We start from the raw sequence: 17,924 nt of genomic DNA on the forward strand, positions 1-17,924 counted from the left end.
TTTGCGTACCTCACAACTTTGCTAGGCACTTACCTGTCTCAAGCGTATTGTACGAAACTCTTGAACTTCGTCCGTTGATGCTCAACATGATCAGTGCTGGAGATGAATTTGCGTGTTGACATGTCAGGTAATCTGAAATCTCTCTCTTCTCGCCCTTACTAAACCGAAGGGTATTCCTAACTTCCTTTGTGTTCCGATCTAGTGATGCAGTAACGCCCTCATGATTACTGGTTACCTGTTCTAAGCGAATTTAGTCGAAAAGTTCGTGTCTATTTATCACCACCAGGTCTATGATATTATCTTGACGAGTCGGTTCTCTGATAAATGCTCAAAGTAATTTTCTGATAAAGCACTTAAAACAATTTCACACGGCTCTCTGTCCCTACTAGCCAGCATACTCAATTTAGTCTCCTAGTCTATAGCTGATAAGTTAAACTCTGCTCCTAAAATTATAACACGACCAGGAAACTTACGCAATATATTTTTCAAGTTTTCTCTTAGATGTTCTGCCACTACTTCTGGTGACACAGAGGATCTACGAAACATCTGAGGATCATATTTGATCCACCTTTAACACTTACCTTCACCCAAACTATTTCGTATCTGAATCTATACTAATCTCACTAGATGTTATGTTAGTTTTTATTGCTATAAACATGCTTCCATCACCAGCTTTAAACCTATCTTTGCGATATACGAGACTCCAGTCGGAATTTCGAACTTTATTGCTGCTGACATCTGGCTTCATCCAGCTTTCTGTTCGCAGTACTATCTGGGCATTGTTACCTTTTATTAGCGAGACAGGTTCCGGGTTCTTGCCATAGACGCTCCTGCATTTACCTAATACGATATTAACGTTTTCTTTCTCCAATCCTCTGTGACGAGTGCTACCACGTATGGACTGGGAACGCCTCTTTTTGGGCATATGAATGGATTTTTCTATTCCAAAAATCTCACATGTGCGTGTCAGACGTAATCTGCTACCGTGCTAGTAGCGTCCTGCCAGCAGCGCACACCTGACGTATTAAGAAGTGTTATACATTTCTCCACCCAGAAGCATAGGTCGAGAAAGTCGCATTGAAGATAGTCGCAGAATAGTCTTAGCCTCTGGTTTAAGCCTTCCTCTCGGCTCCAAACAAAGAACAGAGTCCCGCGATGGGTTCTGGAAAATATACTACAAAGGTCTGCTTCCACCCCACGACCGAGGTTAACTATCTTCATAAAATCAGCCATCCGTCTGTTAACAGCCGGGGATGACATCTGAACCCAGTCAGACGGAATGAGCCACGGTTTGCAGCAAGGTGCACTCAATACGCTCAGTCGCTGCCGGCAGTGCCTCCACATCTCACACGAGACCCCTCGGCAAGAAAACAGAGAGCACTGGCCTTATCTCCAGACCTGCATGCTACATTAAAATTGCCATTAAAATTGCTACACCAAGAAGAAATGCAGATGGTAAACGGCTATTCATTGGACAAATATACTATACTAGAACTGACATGTGATTACATTTTCACGCAATTTGGGTGCTTAGACCCTGGGAAATCAGTACCCAGAACAACCACCTCTGGCCGTAATAACGGCCTTGATACGCCTGGGCATTGAGTCAAACAGAGCTTGGATGGCGTGTACAGGTACAGCTGCCATGCAGCTTCAACACGATACCACAGTTCATCAGGAGTAGGACTGGCGTATTGTGGTGAGCCAGTTGCTCGGCCACCATTGACCAGACTTTTCAATTGGTGAGAGATCTGGAGAATGTGCTGGTCAGGGCAGCAGTCGAACATTTTCTGTATCCAGAAAGGCCAGTACAGGACCTGCAACATGCGGTCGTGCATTATCCTGCTGAAATGTAGGGTTTCGCAGGGATCGAATGAAGGGTAGAGCCACGGGTCGTAACACATCTGAAATGTAACGTCCACTGTTCAAAGTGCCGTCAATGCGAACAAAAGGTGACCGAGACGTGTAACCGATGGCACCCCATACCATCACGCCGGGTGATACGCCAGTATGGCGATGACGAATACATGCTTCCAACGTGCGTTCACCGTGATGTCGCCAAACACGGATGCGACCATCATGATGCTGTAAACAGAACCTGGATTCATCCGAAAAAATGACGTTTTGCCATTCGTGTTCCCAGGTTCGTCGTTGAGTACCCCATCGCAGGGTCTCCTGTCTGTGATGCAGCGTCAATGGTAACCGCAGCCATGGTCTCTGAGCTGATAGTCGATGCCGCTGCAAACGTCGTCGAACTGTTGGTGCAAATGGTTGTTGTCTTGCAAACGTCCCCATTTGTTGACTCATGGATCGAGACGTGGCTGCACGATCTGTTACAGCCATGCGGATAAGATGCCTGTCATCTCTACTGGTAGTGATACGAGGCCGTTGTGATCCAGCACGGCGTTCCGTATTACTCTCCTGAACCTACCGATTCCATATTCTGCTAACAGTAATTGGATCTCGACCAACGCGAGCAGCAATGTCGCGATAGGATAAACCACAATCGCGATAGGCTACAATCGTACCTTTATCAAAGTCGGAAACGTGAAGGTACGCATTTCTCCTCCTTACACGAGGCATCACAACAACGTTTCACCAGGCAATGGCGGTCAACTGCTGTTTGTGTATGAGAAATCAGTTGGAAACTTTGCTCATGTCAGCACGTTGTAGGTGTCGCCACCGGCGCCAACCTTGTGTGAATGCTCTGAAAAGCTAATCATTTGCATATCACAGCATCTTCTTCCTGTCGGTTAACTTTCGCGTCTGTAGCACGTCACCTACGTGGTGTAGCGATTTTAATGGCCAGCAGTGTATTTGCGAGTGTAACAGGAAAGGAAATAACTAGTAATGCTACAGGGTACCAACCGCCACGCACCGTACGGTGTTTTGCGAAGTATGTATGTAGATGTAGATTGAGCAAGCAGGAAAGGAAATCATAGTAAATCAGCAGAAAGAATTCAAGTTCATGGAGAAGCGAAAAAAACCTTGAAGTTTGCCGATGACGTTGTGATTCTGGCAGAGAAGGCATGGGACATGGAAGAGCAGTTGAATGGAATGGACAGTGTTTTGAAAGAAGATTAAAGATAAACGTCAAAAATAGCAAAACAAGGCTAACGGAATGTATTCGAATTAAACCAGAGGGAACTAGATTAGGAAACGAGAAACTAAAAGTAATAGAAGAGTATTGCTATTTGAGTACTAAAACAATTGATGACGGTTGAAGAGGGTAAAAGATGCAATTAGCGAATGACAAGAAAAGCGTTTCTGAAGAAGAGAAATTTGTTAACAACATCTCCGTTTATGTGTGCGGTTAAAGGCGCTGCAGTCTGGAACCGCAAGACCGCTACGGTCGCAGGTTCGAATCCTGCCTCGGGCATGGATGTTTGTGATGTCCTTAGGTTAGTTAGGTTTAACTAGTTCTAAGTTCTAGGGGACTAATGACCTCAGCAGTTGAGTCCCATAGTGCTCAGAGCCATTTGAACCATTTTTTGTGTTAGGATGTCATCTCTGGAGGTATTTTGTCTGGATTGTGGCCTACTAGTATGGAAGTGAAAAATGGACGATAAACAGTTCAGACAAGATGAGAATAGAAGCTTTTGAAATGTGGTGCTACAGAAAAATTCAGACGATTAGATGGGTAGACCTGCAGTTAATGAGGAGGTACTGAATAAGACTGGAAAGGAAAGAAATTTGTGGCACAACTTTACTAAAAGAAGGAATTGATTTATAGGACATATTCTGAGACATCAAGGGATCACCAGTTTATTGCTGGAGGGAAAGGAGAGAAGGGAAAATCATAGAAGGAGAGCAAGAAATGAGTACAGTAAGCAGGGTCCCAAGGATGTAAGTTGAACTAGTTATTCGGGGATGAGGAGGCTTGCACAGGATACAGTAACTTGGAGAGATTCATTAGACCAGTCTTTGGACTGAAGACCGCAACAACAACAACAACAACAACAACAACAACAATAACAAAAGTCCTTCCCATTTACGCGTGTTTTTGAATAGTAAGAGTTACGGATAATGTTTATGACCAACCGTTTCATTTAGATACTGTGTTAAAAATTTATTACATCAAACAAAAAATGATAGGCTGCAGTTGCATAAACTAGACTCCCTTCAGTAGCTTGAACTCGATCCTTACTTTTTTATGTTTAAGGTCTGCCTGTATTAGTACACAGACTTATCCCTTTTGAAATCTCTTGCAGATTCCAAGAGGATAATGGCGAATATAGATCAAAGAAACTGGAATCCGTCTAAAATGACTAAAGCTATTGACGCAGTTCAGAAAACGAATATTGGTTGGAAGAAGACCAATAAGCATGTTAATGTTCCAGAAACAACACTTAAGAGATCGCCCAACAGGAACTGCAATACACATGAGGAAGGAGGAAGCAGAAAAAAAAAAAAAAAAAAAAAAAGACAGACCTAGAATTTTGGGTAAAGTTCTTGAACTAGAGCTGATTTACTGTTGTCTTGCTATGACAGCTTCTTTCTTTGGGCTTACTCGTAACGACTTTTGGAGAATGGCCGTACAAGTGAGAGGAGAAATAGTTTTGAACACTCTTTCAAAGATGAAACTTCTGGGAGGAAATGAATTAGTCTTTTTCTTTAACGTCCCGGAACAAACTGTCAGAAACAAGGCCTGCAGGAACATTCTATAGCAGCTCAGCATTGTAAAAACAGAATTTTGTAACCTTCTGGAAGATGTTATATTATACCTGTCTCTTAAATTAGATAATGTTTTCTCTGATTTAACACATATTTCTAATTACGTTTAATGTTATTTTGTTTATGTTTACAAGGTGTTCGATTTTTCAACCATTTTTCAAACTTAGCAAATGTAAGAGTTTGGAAAATAATTTTTATAGCGACTTTTAATCACTTTTCCTAAGAGTAAAATGAGATCAAGCTAACTAGTTGGTACGTGCACCTTAACGTCTTAGTTATATCAGTAATGCCAATAGGGAGCCATATGTATTTTCTGAACACAAAAATTAAGTGCCACATGTAATTTGTACTCCGAATATTTATGTATTTGAAAAATAATACAGGCAGTTTTATTTTGGTGGACAGATCAAATTTTTACTCATTATCAGAGATCTGCAATTATAGTTTCGTATTTAATAAGCAGCCTGCATGCGTTTTGTGCTCGAAATCTTTATATATTTTGAAATATAATTTTATTTTGGTGAGAAGGTCATACTTCTGAGATACTGAACTGCCCTTTCTCTGTGGAATCTTGTCCATCATTCTCTTTGATCATTTTGTGTTTACATTTCATATCTGAAGCATTACAAAGTTATAGTTGAGTATTACGAAAACATGTAGTTTAAGTATTACAACACATTAAGGATCTCAAAAAATGCACCATTTTTAGTAAGGTTTGTTGAGCTAAATTGTCAGAAAATATGACGCCTCTGGACAAACTTGCTGCCAGAGGTAGGTTCCAAATAAAAAAAAACTGTATCAGTCAATCAATAACGTTATTTATATTTGATTGATGAAGTATCTTCTTCTCCCTCTAAATAGTGTTTGGTCAGATTCATTCTTACGCATAGCCTCATGTAGGCCTAGGATGAAATATCGACTGCCCGCTTAGCACGTTATTTGTAAGTCAGATCACCAGTTTCTGAAAGTATTTGTATGGAGAGTAGCCATGTATGGAAGTGAAACATGGACGATAACTAGTTTGGACAAGAAGCGAATCGAACTTTCGAAATGTGGTGCTACAGAAGAATGCTGAAGATTAGATGGGTAGATCATATAACTAATGAGGAGGTACTGAATAGGACTGGGGAGGAGAGACGTTTGTGGCACAACTTGACTAGAAGGAGGGATCGGTTGGTAGGACATGTTCTGAGGCATCAAGGGATCACCAATTTAGTATTGGAGGGTAGCGTGGAGGGTAAAAATCGTAGAGGGAGACCAAGAGATGAATACACTAAACAGATTCAGAAGGATGTAGGTTGCAGTAGGTACTGGGAGATGAAGAAGCTTGCACAGGATAGAGTAGCATGGAGAGCTGCATCAAACCAGTCTCAGGACTGAAGACCACAACAACAACAACAATCACCAGTGCTAAGTTACATCAGTACTGAAAAAATTTTAAGTATTTTTGATTAATAATCGAATACTTTGGAATATGGTAGCAATTTATGGAAATATGTGGTGAATAATATGTTTTTTTTATTAATAATACATTTTAGACCTGGAAACACTGCAGTACTGTCAGTATCTTTATATAGTTCTCATAAATAACTCAGCCTGTTTGGGTACTTTTGGGCATGAAGCAAAACTCAGATTGTTCTGATATTTTTAACGTGGCGCTATCTCTGATTGTAACATTAGTGGAACTCAAAGAACAACTGGGCTAGTTCCACCATGTTTCCTTTATTCAGCTTTTTATTTTTATTTTTTTTAATTACCCATCACCGCTGTCTTGGGAATTTTCAAATTCCCACGTAACTGTGTTGAATATTTTTTGTTTCTCACCACCGCCATGAGGTCCCTTCGCTGTGTAACAAAATTAAGCTTCTAAGTCAAAGCAGTCAACAGGTATGGCCATCTATGTCATATAATTTGATACTCGCAAAGTCGCTCGTCAAAACCTACGGGGTACTTGCCATTGACCTAGAATTACGAAATTTGATAAGAAGTAAGGATCCACAGTACAATTAAAGGGAAAGAATCCGAAAGTTGTTAATTTGTAATTGTGCTGTGTGGTAGTCTTCAGTCTGAAGACCGGTTGGCTGCAGCTCTCATAGCTGCTCCATCCTGTGCGAGCTTCTTCATCTCCAAATAACTACTGCAGCCTACATCCTTCTGAATCTGCTTACTGTATTCATCTCTCGGTCTACCTCTTCGATTTTTACCCCTCCCCCACACTTTCCTCCAGTACTAAAATGGTGATCCTTTGATGTCTCAGAACGTGTCCTACCAACCTATCCCTCCTACCCCTCAGGCTTCGCCACAAATTTCTTGTCTCTGTTCTACCCAGTATTTCCTCGTTAGTTACGTGATCGTCCCATCGAATATTTAGCGTTCTTGTGTGGCACCACATTTCTAAAGCTTCTATTGTATTTTTATCTAAACTGTTTATCGTCCATGTTTCACTTCCATACGTGGCTACATTTCAGACAAGTACCTTCATATAACGCTTTCTAACTCTAAAATCTATATCTGATGTTACAAATTTCTCTTCTTCAAAAATGCTTTTCTTGCCATTGCCACTCTACACTTTATATCCTCTCTACTTAGGCCATCATCAGTTATTTTGCTCCGCAGATAGCTAAACTCAGCTACTATTTAAGTGTCTCGTTTCCTAATCTGATTCCCTTAGCATCACCTGATTTAATTCGATTACATTCCAGTACCCTTGTTTTGCTTTTGTAGATGTTCATCTCATATCCGCCTTTCAAGACACTGACCATTCCGTTCAACTGCTCTGCCAAGTCCTTTGCTGTCTCTGTCAGAATTACGATGTCACCTCAAAGTTTTTATTTCTTCCCCCCTGATCTCCAGTTCCCATGCCAGATTTTTCTTTTGTTTCCTTTGCTGCTCGCTCAGTATAGAAATTGAATAACATCGAGGCTAGGTTACAACCCTCTCTCACTCCCTTCTCAACCACTGCTTCCCTTTCGTGCCCCTCGAGTCTTACAAATGCCATCTGGTTTCTGTACAAAATGTAAATAGCCTTTCGCTCCCTGTATTTGACCACTGCCACCTTCATAATTTGAAAGAGAGTATTCCAGTCAACATTGTCAAAAGCTTTCTCTAATTCTACAAATGCTGTAAACGTAGGTTTGCCTTTCCTTAACTTGTCCTCTAAAGTAAGTCATAGGGTCAGTATTACTTCGCGTATTCCTACAGTTCTTCGTAATGCAAACTAATCTTCCCCAAGGTCTGCTTCTACCAGTTTTTCCATTCTACTGCAAAGAATTCGGGTCAGAAATTTGCAACCATGACTCATTAAACTGATAGTGCGGTAAATTTCACATCTGTCAACAACTGCTTTCTTAGGAATTGGCATTACTACATTCTTCTTGAAGTCCGAGGTTATTTCGCCTGTCTCATACATCTTGCACGGCAGACAGAAGAGTTTTGTCATAGCTGGATCTCCCAAGATTATCAGTAGTTCTGACGGAATTTCGTCTACTGCCAGGGCCTTGTTTCGACTTAGGTCTTTCAGAGTTCTGTCGAAGTCTTCTCGCAATGTCATATCTCCCATCTCATCTTCATCTACGTCCACTTCTATTTCTATATAATTGCTTGCAAGTTCATCTCCCTTCTGTAGACCCTCTATATACTCCATCCACCTTTCAACTTTCTCTTATTTGCTTAGGACTGGTTTACCATCTGACCCTTTTGATACTCATCAGTTGCTTCTCCTTTCCCCAAAGTCTTCTTTAATTTTTCTGTAGGCAGTATCTATCTTTCCCCTAGTGAAATATGCTTCTAAAGCCTTAAATTTGTCCTCTAGCCATTTGTACTTAGCCATTTTGCACTTGACGTGAATCTCATTTTTTAAAAGTTTGTATTCCCTTTCGCCTTCTTCATTTACAGCATGATAAAATTTTCTCCTTTCATCAGTTAAATTCAGTATCTCATGTGTTAGCCAAGGATTTCTACTAGGCCTCGTCTTTTTACCTGTGTCTTCACTGTTTGAACTGCAGAAGCTACCAACTTGTCTTCTGCTGCATTCCTTTCCCCTCTTCTAGTCAACCATTGCCTAATACTCCCTCTGAATCTCTCAAAAACCTCTGGTTCTTTCAACTTATCCAGATCCCTTCTCCTTAATTTCCTACCTATTTCCTGTTTATTCAGTTTTAATCTATAGTCCATAACCAATAAATTGTGATGAGAGTCCACATCTCTTCTTGGAACTGACTTACAATTTAAAATCTGGTTCCTGTATCTCTGTCTAACCATAAAATAATCAGTGTGAAGCCTTCCGGTGTCTCCAGGTCTCCTCCAAATATACAACCTTCTTTTATGATTCTTAAAGCAAGTGTTAGTGATGATTAAATTATGCTTAGTGCAAAATTCTACTAGGCGCCTTCCTCTTTCATTCTTTCCCCACAGTCCATATTCACCTTCTGTTTCTCCTTCTCTTCATTTTGCTACTATCGAATTTCAGTCCCCCATCACAATTAATTTTTCGTCCCTTCTAACTATCTGAATAATTTCTTTATCTCATCAAACATATCTTCAATCTCTTCATCATGTGAGGAGCTAGTTGGAAACTAAAACTTGTACTTCAGTGGTAGGCGTGAGCTTCGTATTTATCTTGGCTACGACAAGCGTTCACTATGTTGTGCATAGTAGCTTATCCGCATTCCTATTCTCTGATTCATTATTAAACAAACTCCTGAATTACCCCTGTTTGACTTGTATTTATAAGGCTGTATTCACCTGACGAGAAGTCCTGTTCCTCCTGCCACAGAACTTGACCGATTCCCACTACATCTGACTTTAGCCTATCCATTTCCCCTTTTTAAATTTTCTGACCTCGCTGCCCGATTAAGGGATCTAACATTCCACGCTCCATTCCATAGAACGGATGGAGTTTCCCCTTGCTATCAGCTGTTCGCAGTACCAGCACAATAAGGCCGTTTTGGTTAATGTTACAAGGCCAGATATCCCACGAAAAAAAAATAATTTATGTTTGTTATTCAACTATGTCCATTCGTTTATTAAGACCACTTTTCCTCATGAACTGGTTGACATATTAAGTTGAAATTTATATTACACACTAAGGTCTATAGTCCCTTGTTGGTGTAAGAAACTTAGGCTTCTAAGTCAATGCAGTAAAAAAATATGGCCATTTATGTTACAAGGTTTGACACTCGCAAGCTCACTCACCAAGACCAACAGGATACTTCCCGTTGACCTAGAATCATGAAGTTTGTCAAGAAGTGATAATTTGTATTTATATCACACGAAAAATATATTTCTTGGTCATTTGTGGTGGGACTGTCTGTCATCTGTCTGTTAAGATTGCTTATCTCATACGGGTATACATAAAGCTGGAATTTATGTCACATAGTGAGGTCTATAGCACCCTGGCCGTGTAAAGGAGAGGAAGCTTCTGAGTTAGTGTAGTGAAGAGACGCTGCCACTTATGTCACATATTTTGATACTCGCAAGCTCATTCATTAAAACTTATACGTTGATCTAGAGTCATGAAATGTGGCTAGAGTGAAAGTTTCACAGTGCAAGTAAAGGAAAAATTCCAGAAAGTTCTTAATTTGTAATTGTATCACACAAAGAAATACTTGTATTTTTCTCATTTGTTATCTGACTTCCGCCTCATAATTAAAACCTTCTCAAAAGTATTGGAATTCCCGGGACTAATATCTTGCCAGTATCAATGTCGATAACAAGCGAAAATCGTCAAGGTTCTCGATTCGATTCATAAACTCTCTACAGGCATAATTAAATTTGTATGGAGTCCTTTGAGTGCGGGTCTTACTCGCACGTGGTCAGCTTTTTACAATTGTTCACACTTGATAAAGATCTAATAGACACACGCAGTACCGAAGAGGGGGGCCGCATTACTCTCTTGCAAACTGTAAAATTTCCAGGAAAGCTACACGTAAGTTATTTCTGTTGTAGAGAAGTTACACGTACTAAAGAATTGTAGTTCAGTATTAGTTTTTCTGAGTATGATTGGCGAGGTTATCAGTCTCACATCCTTCTTATGAACTCTCTAAAGTAGCCATGAACGATATTCGCAGTATAGTAGTTCATCGCTGATTCCACATTGAAACAGTAGTGGGAATTTTCATTCAACACCACATCAAAGAAACCTTGCTTTACGTATGAACTTGCTGGCAAAATCAGTGACTGTATTCGTTGATTTCACTGATGGAGAATTCCATGTTCCGCCCTGGCTGCTATAAAAACACTATTGTTTACACCACGTTCGGCTTATTTCGGCTTCTAGACATTTTCAAGTGTGTGCTACTATACTTGTAAATTTACACTGTCACCCTACGTGACTCTACATAAATATACATTTGATGAGTGACAATTGAAAACGTTCTAAGTGCCATTTATTCACAAAACGCCTTTTCACTGCTGTTGTAATCTCGATACCTCGTTGCATAGTAATGATTTCTTTAATTCTTTTGGTTTTTCTTTATGTTTAAATATTTATTTATGACTGTTTTTTATCCATCTCTGTTTATTAAACAACTGTTGATGATCCTAGACTCGATCCAGGTGCCACATCATTCGGGAAAGTGTTTTAAGTATGTGTTATTAAATGGTACGTGGTCTCTGTGCCTTCCAGTGCTTCACTCTGGAGTTACAAGTGCCATGCGTCAAGGTTTCCTCCGTTTAGCCTGCGATGGTTTGAATACATAACGCACAAGATTTTGATGAGTGGGCACAGCTTTTTGAGCTGCGACAGAGATCCTACAACAGCAGAGGGACGGAGAGGTCTTAGCTCCACAAGATTTACGCAAGACTGTTGAGTCACCTGAAGCCACGAACCCATTCTATGTCATTCAAATGCAGACAAATGACTTCTTTGCTTTTTAAGTTGCATTGTTGTAAATGCAGGTGTGTAAAATCTGCAAATGCAGTATGATCAAATTCCCTAACATTCGTCAGTCTCAAATAGCTATTAAAATTTCTTACTCTGAAACAGAAGCATGGAAACATATCAATGTATTCAAAAGAGAGAAAACCGCAGCCGAGGTATCTCATATTGTATTTCATATGAAAGACCAGCCACCTTTATCAGCTGCAAAACGGAAAGACCTAGTGACATTATTGCCATTTCTTCCTCGACAGCACACGACTGTTTACAGTAAACTTTACATCTGATCCCAAGAATGATGTTGCGTACGATACTGAGGGACTTTTTCCTTGACTTTAACTTTGTTATTCTTCTGTAACAGACTTAAAAGATGCGAGAAATGTTTTTTGTTAAGTACAGTTTGTTAGTTAAAACATTACCACAGTACTTCTGTATGTGTATTACCACAAATAAAACTTAGCGTCCCAGTACTAATGGCACCTGGAACGAAAACTTTCGTACTGGCACTTAGAACCAGTTAGTTTTCTGGTATAGCACTTAGAACGTTCTAAATAAATTATTCATTTCCTAATTTGTCTCATTATTTATTTCGGGTGTGAAACGGACAGCATAATTCTGTGGTATCAGAATACCTTCTCAATTTTTTGGCTACTAATAAGTTATGCACAAAAAGAGGGATATTGTTTGTTGCTTCTCCTGACAACACATAGAACCTTTTCAATTTCCATCCTTTATTTGTCATTTTAATACGTAACCGCTGTCGCAGTAAACACGAGAGAAAACAACGTTCTATAACAGTCACGCTTTAAATTAACATTATTGCCTTAGTGGCATACGCATATAAACATAAAAAAACGTAATGTTTCGCTCAGAACTTTGTTCTACCCTAGTGGATTCGACACCGTGCAGTTTACAGTAGGCAGGTGCTCAAAAACGTACCTGGCTGATCGCAACTATCGATGTGTGCCACGGACATGGTGTCTCACTATTATGTCTTTTGTGGGTGTGTTTCAAATTATTTTTAAAGAGGGTGTCGCAGGAGGAATGGTCAGTACAGTCATTCGAAACAAAGAAGTCGAGTAAATATTGGTTCTAAAATACATACCTGAGGAGCTAAGAGCACTTCTTCATCTTCGACACTGTGAAACAAATCTCTTTTACTGCACTGTCATTGCTCTCCATCGTTTTGGAGCAGGTAGTGTGAACCACAACAAGAAAACAAGTCTCTAAAATGCATACCTTAAGGGCTACGAGCACTTACTTGTTCAGTAGAAGAGTTGGATTTCACAGTAAGTCTTAAGGTATGCATTTTAGAGCCCATATTTACTGGTGATTTTTTCCTTGTTTTGGTCCATAGTACTATCTTTCAGAATATGGAAAGCAAAGAGTTTCAGAATACCGAAGGTGAAGAACTACTCATAGCTGTTAATGTGTGCATTTTAGAACGCATGTTTACTGGAATTTCTTGTTTCGAATGATCGTTCCTGTCATATTCCTGAATGTCGACCATTCCTCCTGGGACACCATGTATACAGTGCGATTCAGCTGCCCCTACCGGTGGGTTTAATGCAACCCACAATGCCTTCAAATACTATACACGAGACATTCATAGTCTCTCGCTCACTAAGTGCAAACCAACAGTCCTACGGAAAAAGGAACAGGACCATTTTGTAGCGAATTTAATGTAGTTAAATTTTACAATGAGATACGTTTTCGTTAGAGGCCGTTGTTTTTGAGTAATTCAAAATAACGTACAAAAGTGACCTTCAAACGTACCTCTGCTCCCACACTCAGACCTTGTTGGTTAGGATTTCTAGTAAGTTCTTCATGGCACGCCCTCCTACCACTGTACAAAAATTTTGGGACTGCACGAATTGTTTCCTACATTCGATCCCTTTTGGTCTTCATTGACTAGCCTTATTACGCCACCAGCTCAGTCGAGCACTTACAAATTATAAAACTGACAGCTGTGTAAATTTTACCTAACAATTTAGTGACTTTTAGTGGTATAAAATAAACAATTACATCGTTGTATTCGTCAGGCCTCCTGACTGCGAAACTACTGTTCTTGTAAGGGTTAAGTTTGGATCGAATTGTTAACGTAATTAGTTTTACAGTAACACTTCACACATGTTTTTTTCATAAATTTCGTGTGTACGTTTAAATTAATAATGTTAACGAACTAGCCGAGTATGCTGTTGGCAGTCAATAGAGACAAAAAAGCCGAATTTCGGAAATAGCTCGTGTGGACGGAAATTCTTGTACAGTGATAGGAGGGAGTGCTACGAAGAACATACTAGAAATCGTGACTGATGAGGAATAAGTGTGGTGGTGGAGGTGCGATGGACGATCACTTTTGTACGTTTTGCTCGAATAACTCGAAAATTGTGGCGTCCAGCGAAAATGTATCCCAGAACAAAATTAAACTACATTAAATTTCCTACAAAAAGGTCCTGTTCATTTTTTCTGGCGGACTAATAGTTTGTGGTAGGGAGAGAACATGAAAAATTCACATGTGCTTTGAAGGCGTTTCAGGTTGCATAAAACCCATCGGTAGAGCAACTGAATCACATACTTCACATAGTATTCAATCTAGAAAATGAATTCTAAACTTTAAAACAAACATTTTTAAGCACTGAAATTCAAAATTTTTACAAGATTTGTATGGTTGTGAACTGTCATATAATATCACACATTTAATTGCAGACTCTCTGGGCACTTAGTTCCAACGTTTATATCGTTGCTTTTAATAAAATGGCACAGGAGAATTATTTGCAACATTTATACGGTTCCATTTGATGCAATGGAACGCTATAATGTTGCAAATAAGTACCGAGATAATCTGCAGTTATATGACAACTTACAAACTCGTAAATGTTGTGAAAAATTTAAATGTCAGTTCTTGAAAATGTTTATTTTAAAATTTTGACTTCATGTTGTAGAATGATTTACTTAATGGCAAGATACAAACACAAATATGTATGTGTGTATGAGGTGGAATACACACATAATAATAATTTTGAACACACCAACAAAACATATAAAGTATAATAGTTGGCAGTTTATCCCTGGCACATATCGCTAAAAGCGATCAGCAGGGCTGTCGTGCCTGTATGTTGGTATGTCACTGAGAAGGTGTTTACTGTAAATTGGACTGTGCCAGCCGGCCGAAGTGGCCGAGCGGTTCTAGACGCTACAGTCAGGAACCGCCCGCCCGCTACGGTCGCAGGTTCGAATCGTGCCTCGGGCATGGGTGTTTGTGATGTCCTTAGGTTAGTTAGGTTTAAGTAGTTCTAAGTTCTAGGGGACTGATGACCTTAGAATTTAAGTCCCATAGTGCTCAGAGCCATTTGAACAATTTTTTTTTTTTTGGACTGTGTCGAATCAACACGGATATGGAAATGTCCTGTGGCATATGTGATGAGTTTTTGTCACTATGTACGTGTACCATCACAATAGCAATGTTATTCTAAAGCGCTGACGTATGTAGAACGTTATTCTCGCTCGGGTTTACTATGGCAGTGATTACATATTAAAATGACAGAGGTACACCAAGGAAGGCTGACGGTGAAAATTTACGAGTACAGAAGTACGTGCTTGAAAATGGTTAACAGGCAAAATCGGGTGATAGTGCTGTAAACGACAGTGATTCTGTAAAATGGAACTGTCCTGCAATAAATTTATTACTGTGGCATGGAAAGAAACTTATTGTTGACTTTAAGAAGGCATTCGATTTAGTTGACAAAATAGACTTGATAAACATGTATGAGGAATTTGAACTCTATGACAAATTAAGAGCTCGATCGAGGAAATCACAACGACCACTGTTCTCCAAGCACAGTGCAAGGGCATGCCGTGGAAAGAATTCAAAATTGTTCAAATGGTTCTGAGCACTATGCGACTTAACTTCTGAGGTCATCAGTCACCTATAACTTAGAACTAATTAAACCTAACTAACCTAAGCACATCACACACATCCATGCCCGAGGCAGGATTCGAACCTGCGACCGTAGCGGTCGCTCGGTTCCAGACTGTAGCGCCTAGAACCGCACGGCCACTCCGGCCGGCGGAAATAATTCGTGACTGACTCAGGTGCCAGACACTAGGGTTCGGAAGAATTGAGAAGATGATGTGTTTGCGACTGAGAAAAGACTAAACATTGGGAATATGTAAGAACAAATTCGAATATCAGGCAGTTGTAAAAGGTGCGATGATACTAACCAGGTACAGGAGCAATCACAATACACCGTACAACGTTTCATGTGGTCTCTGAAAAGAAAAGTTTTCATCTCAGAAGACGTCATAAACGACATGCAGAAATAGTCCAATGCACAGAAAAAACGATTCCATATCCTTGGAAATCAAGTTCAGAACAGCCAAGTGATACTGGATACGGTTGGTATAGCCCCAACTAGGCTATCAGGAATAGTGCTGAAGGGAAGCGCAAAGAAGTAGAAAGGCTTAACAGCTACCCAGAGACCTTCGCTCAAACGTTACGATCAGGTACAGACGACGGCGCGATTCTGATCCACCAAGGATACTTTTTATGCCCACAGCGTCATTGCAAAACAATATTGGAGGTCCTTGTTGTAAGAGCACCGTTCTTCCTACTGTTGACGTTGGCTTTCGAAAGCGTAGCTTTGAAGCTGTTCATTGGCCAGGCGATGCTGAATGGACTCCTGGCCATCCTCCGATCGAGGAGAAAGACGTTACGGGCACTCGAACCTGGGACCGTCAGACAACAGTCGGAGTGTGCTGATCACACCGCTACGGAAGAGTGCACGTGAGAACTTAGGGGAAAACCAAGGATATCCTCGAATAAGATATCAGGCAGTAGGAAGAAGGCGATGAATTTAGAGTATGGCCAAAAAAAGATCTATGTAACAAGACTGTGGGACTCGACACACCAAGTGGCGATGGAACATTGTACGAGATAGACTGAAAAGTAATGCCACATGCTTGTAGAACACGAGAAAACACAGGAAGCCCAGATAAAAATTAAATTACTGTCCTTAAGCTTCAAAATCGTACATTCATTTTTCAACATAGTCACCGTTAACACTAACACATTTCTCGATGTGTTTAACAAGTTTTATCACTGCTTCATTCTGACTTTTTTCGAATCCAGGACTTGCCTTCGCCTCATCGTCTGAGGTGTAATGATTGCAAGTGAGGTTTCTCTTGAGTAAAGTGAAAGAAATAAAAATCTCAAAGCGTAATATCGGGAGTGTAAGGGGATGTGGAATCAGTTCAAATTTCAGGTTACGCAGAGCCTCTTCAACTGCGCGCGAGGAGTGTGAATGAGAGTTGTCATGTCGCCAAATTACTGGCGCCAGGCTGCTTCTAACACGACAAATTCGACTTCGAGTTAGAGTCTTTATGTCCTGAGAAGAATTTGCCGATGCTCCTCGTACCGGGTAATCGGTCACATAAAAGCGGTGAGCGTCCCAAAACACAGTCAAAAGATTTTTTTGCGCATGATTGTGTTTTGAACTTTCTCGTCTGAGGAGAAGACGGGTGTTGGTATCCAGCACTCTGTCCTTTCCGTTCTGGTTGGTAATAATGGACCCATGACTCATCCTCTCAGAAGAAAGACGTCTGCTTCGTCACGGTGGCGCTGCAAAAGTTGCTCTCAACATTCCAGTCGACACTACTTGTTCTCGTCTGCGAGATGGCATGTTACCCATCGTGCACAGATTTTATGGTATCCTTACTGTTCAATAATGAAGCCGACACTTTCCTTCTATATTTCAATATGGTTTTCGATACGCCTTTGAGTGGTTCGATGGTCATTTTGAATCAAATCGTCGACGAGTTTGGGATGTTTATCGACTGTGGCAGTGATCGAACGTCCGCTGCGTTTTTCAACAATTGTGATTTTTCCAGGAGCGCAGCCACGAAATTTTACTGTCCGTTGATTTACAGTAGGCCTATCAACAGCAGCATCGCTATAAACAGTGAGTATCACTAAGAGTCACCTTTTAGCAGTAAAAAATTCGATAACAGCACTCGCGTTGACATAGCACTACAATATCTCTCCATGCTTCCGCTACTCAAAGCACACTGGTTGAACGCAGCACACTCAAACTATTCATGCATGTACAGGGGGAGTTATCTTCTGTACGCCATTCGGTGCGTTTCTCAAGGCCATTTAGGTGGCGTTCTTCAAGCATATATATGTTACTTCTTAGCCCACACTTGTTCCTCTATGCATTCAGTAAAGAATGTCAAAGCAAGGCAAGTTCCGGTACTAACAAAAGAAATAATCTAATTGATTTAAGTAAACAATTTGTACAGAAACCAAATGGCAGTTATAAGAGTCGAGGGACATGAAAGAAAAAAAATGGTTCAAATGGCTCTGAGCACTATGGGA

The 17,924-nt window shown here is 40.3% G+C and overlaps 1 protein-coding gene across 3 annotated transcripts in view; it reads right to left on the bottom strand.

Annotated features, from left to right (window-relative positions):
* LOC126236240 (ATP-binding cassette sub-family C member 4-like) overlaps positions 1-17,924 on the bottom strand; it is a 352,061-nt gene that overhangs the window by 271,793 nt on the left and 62,344 nt on the right. The gene's annotated exons all lie outside the window — the stretch shown is intronic.

Source organism: Schistocerca nitens, chromosome 2, assembly GCF_023898315.1.
Source record: "Schistocerca nitens isolate TAMUIC-IGC-003100 chromosome 2, iqSchNite1.1, whole genome shotgun sequence".
Taxonomy (NCBI): Eukaryota; Metazoa; Arthropoda; class Insecta; order Orthoptera; family Acrididae; genus Schistocerca; species Schistocerca nitens.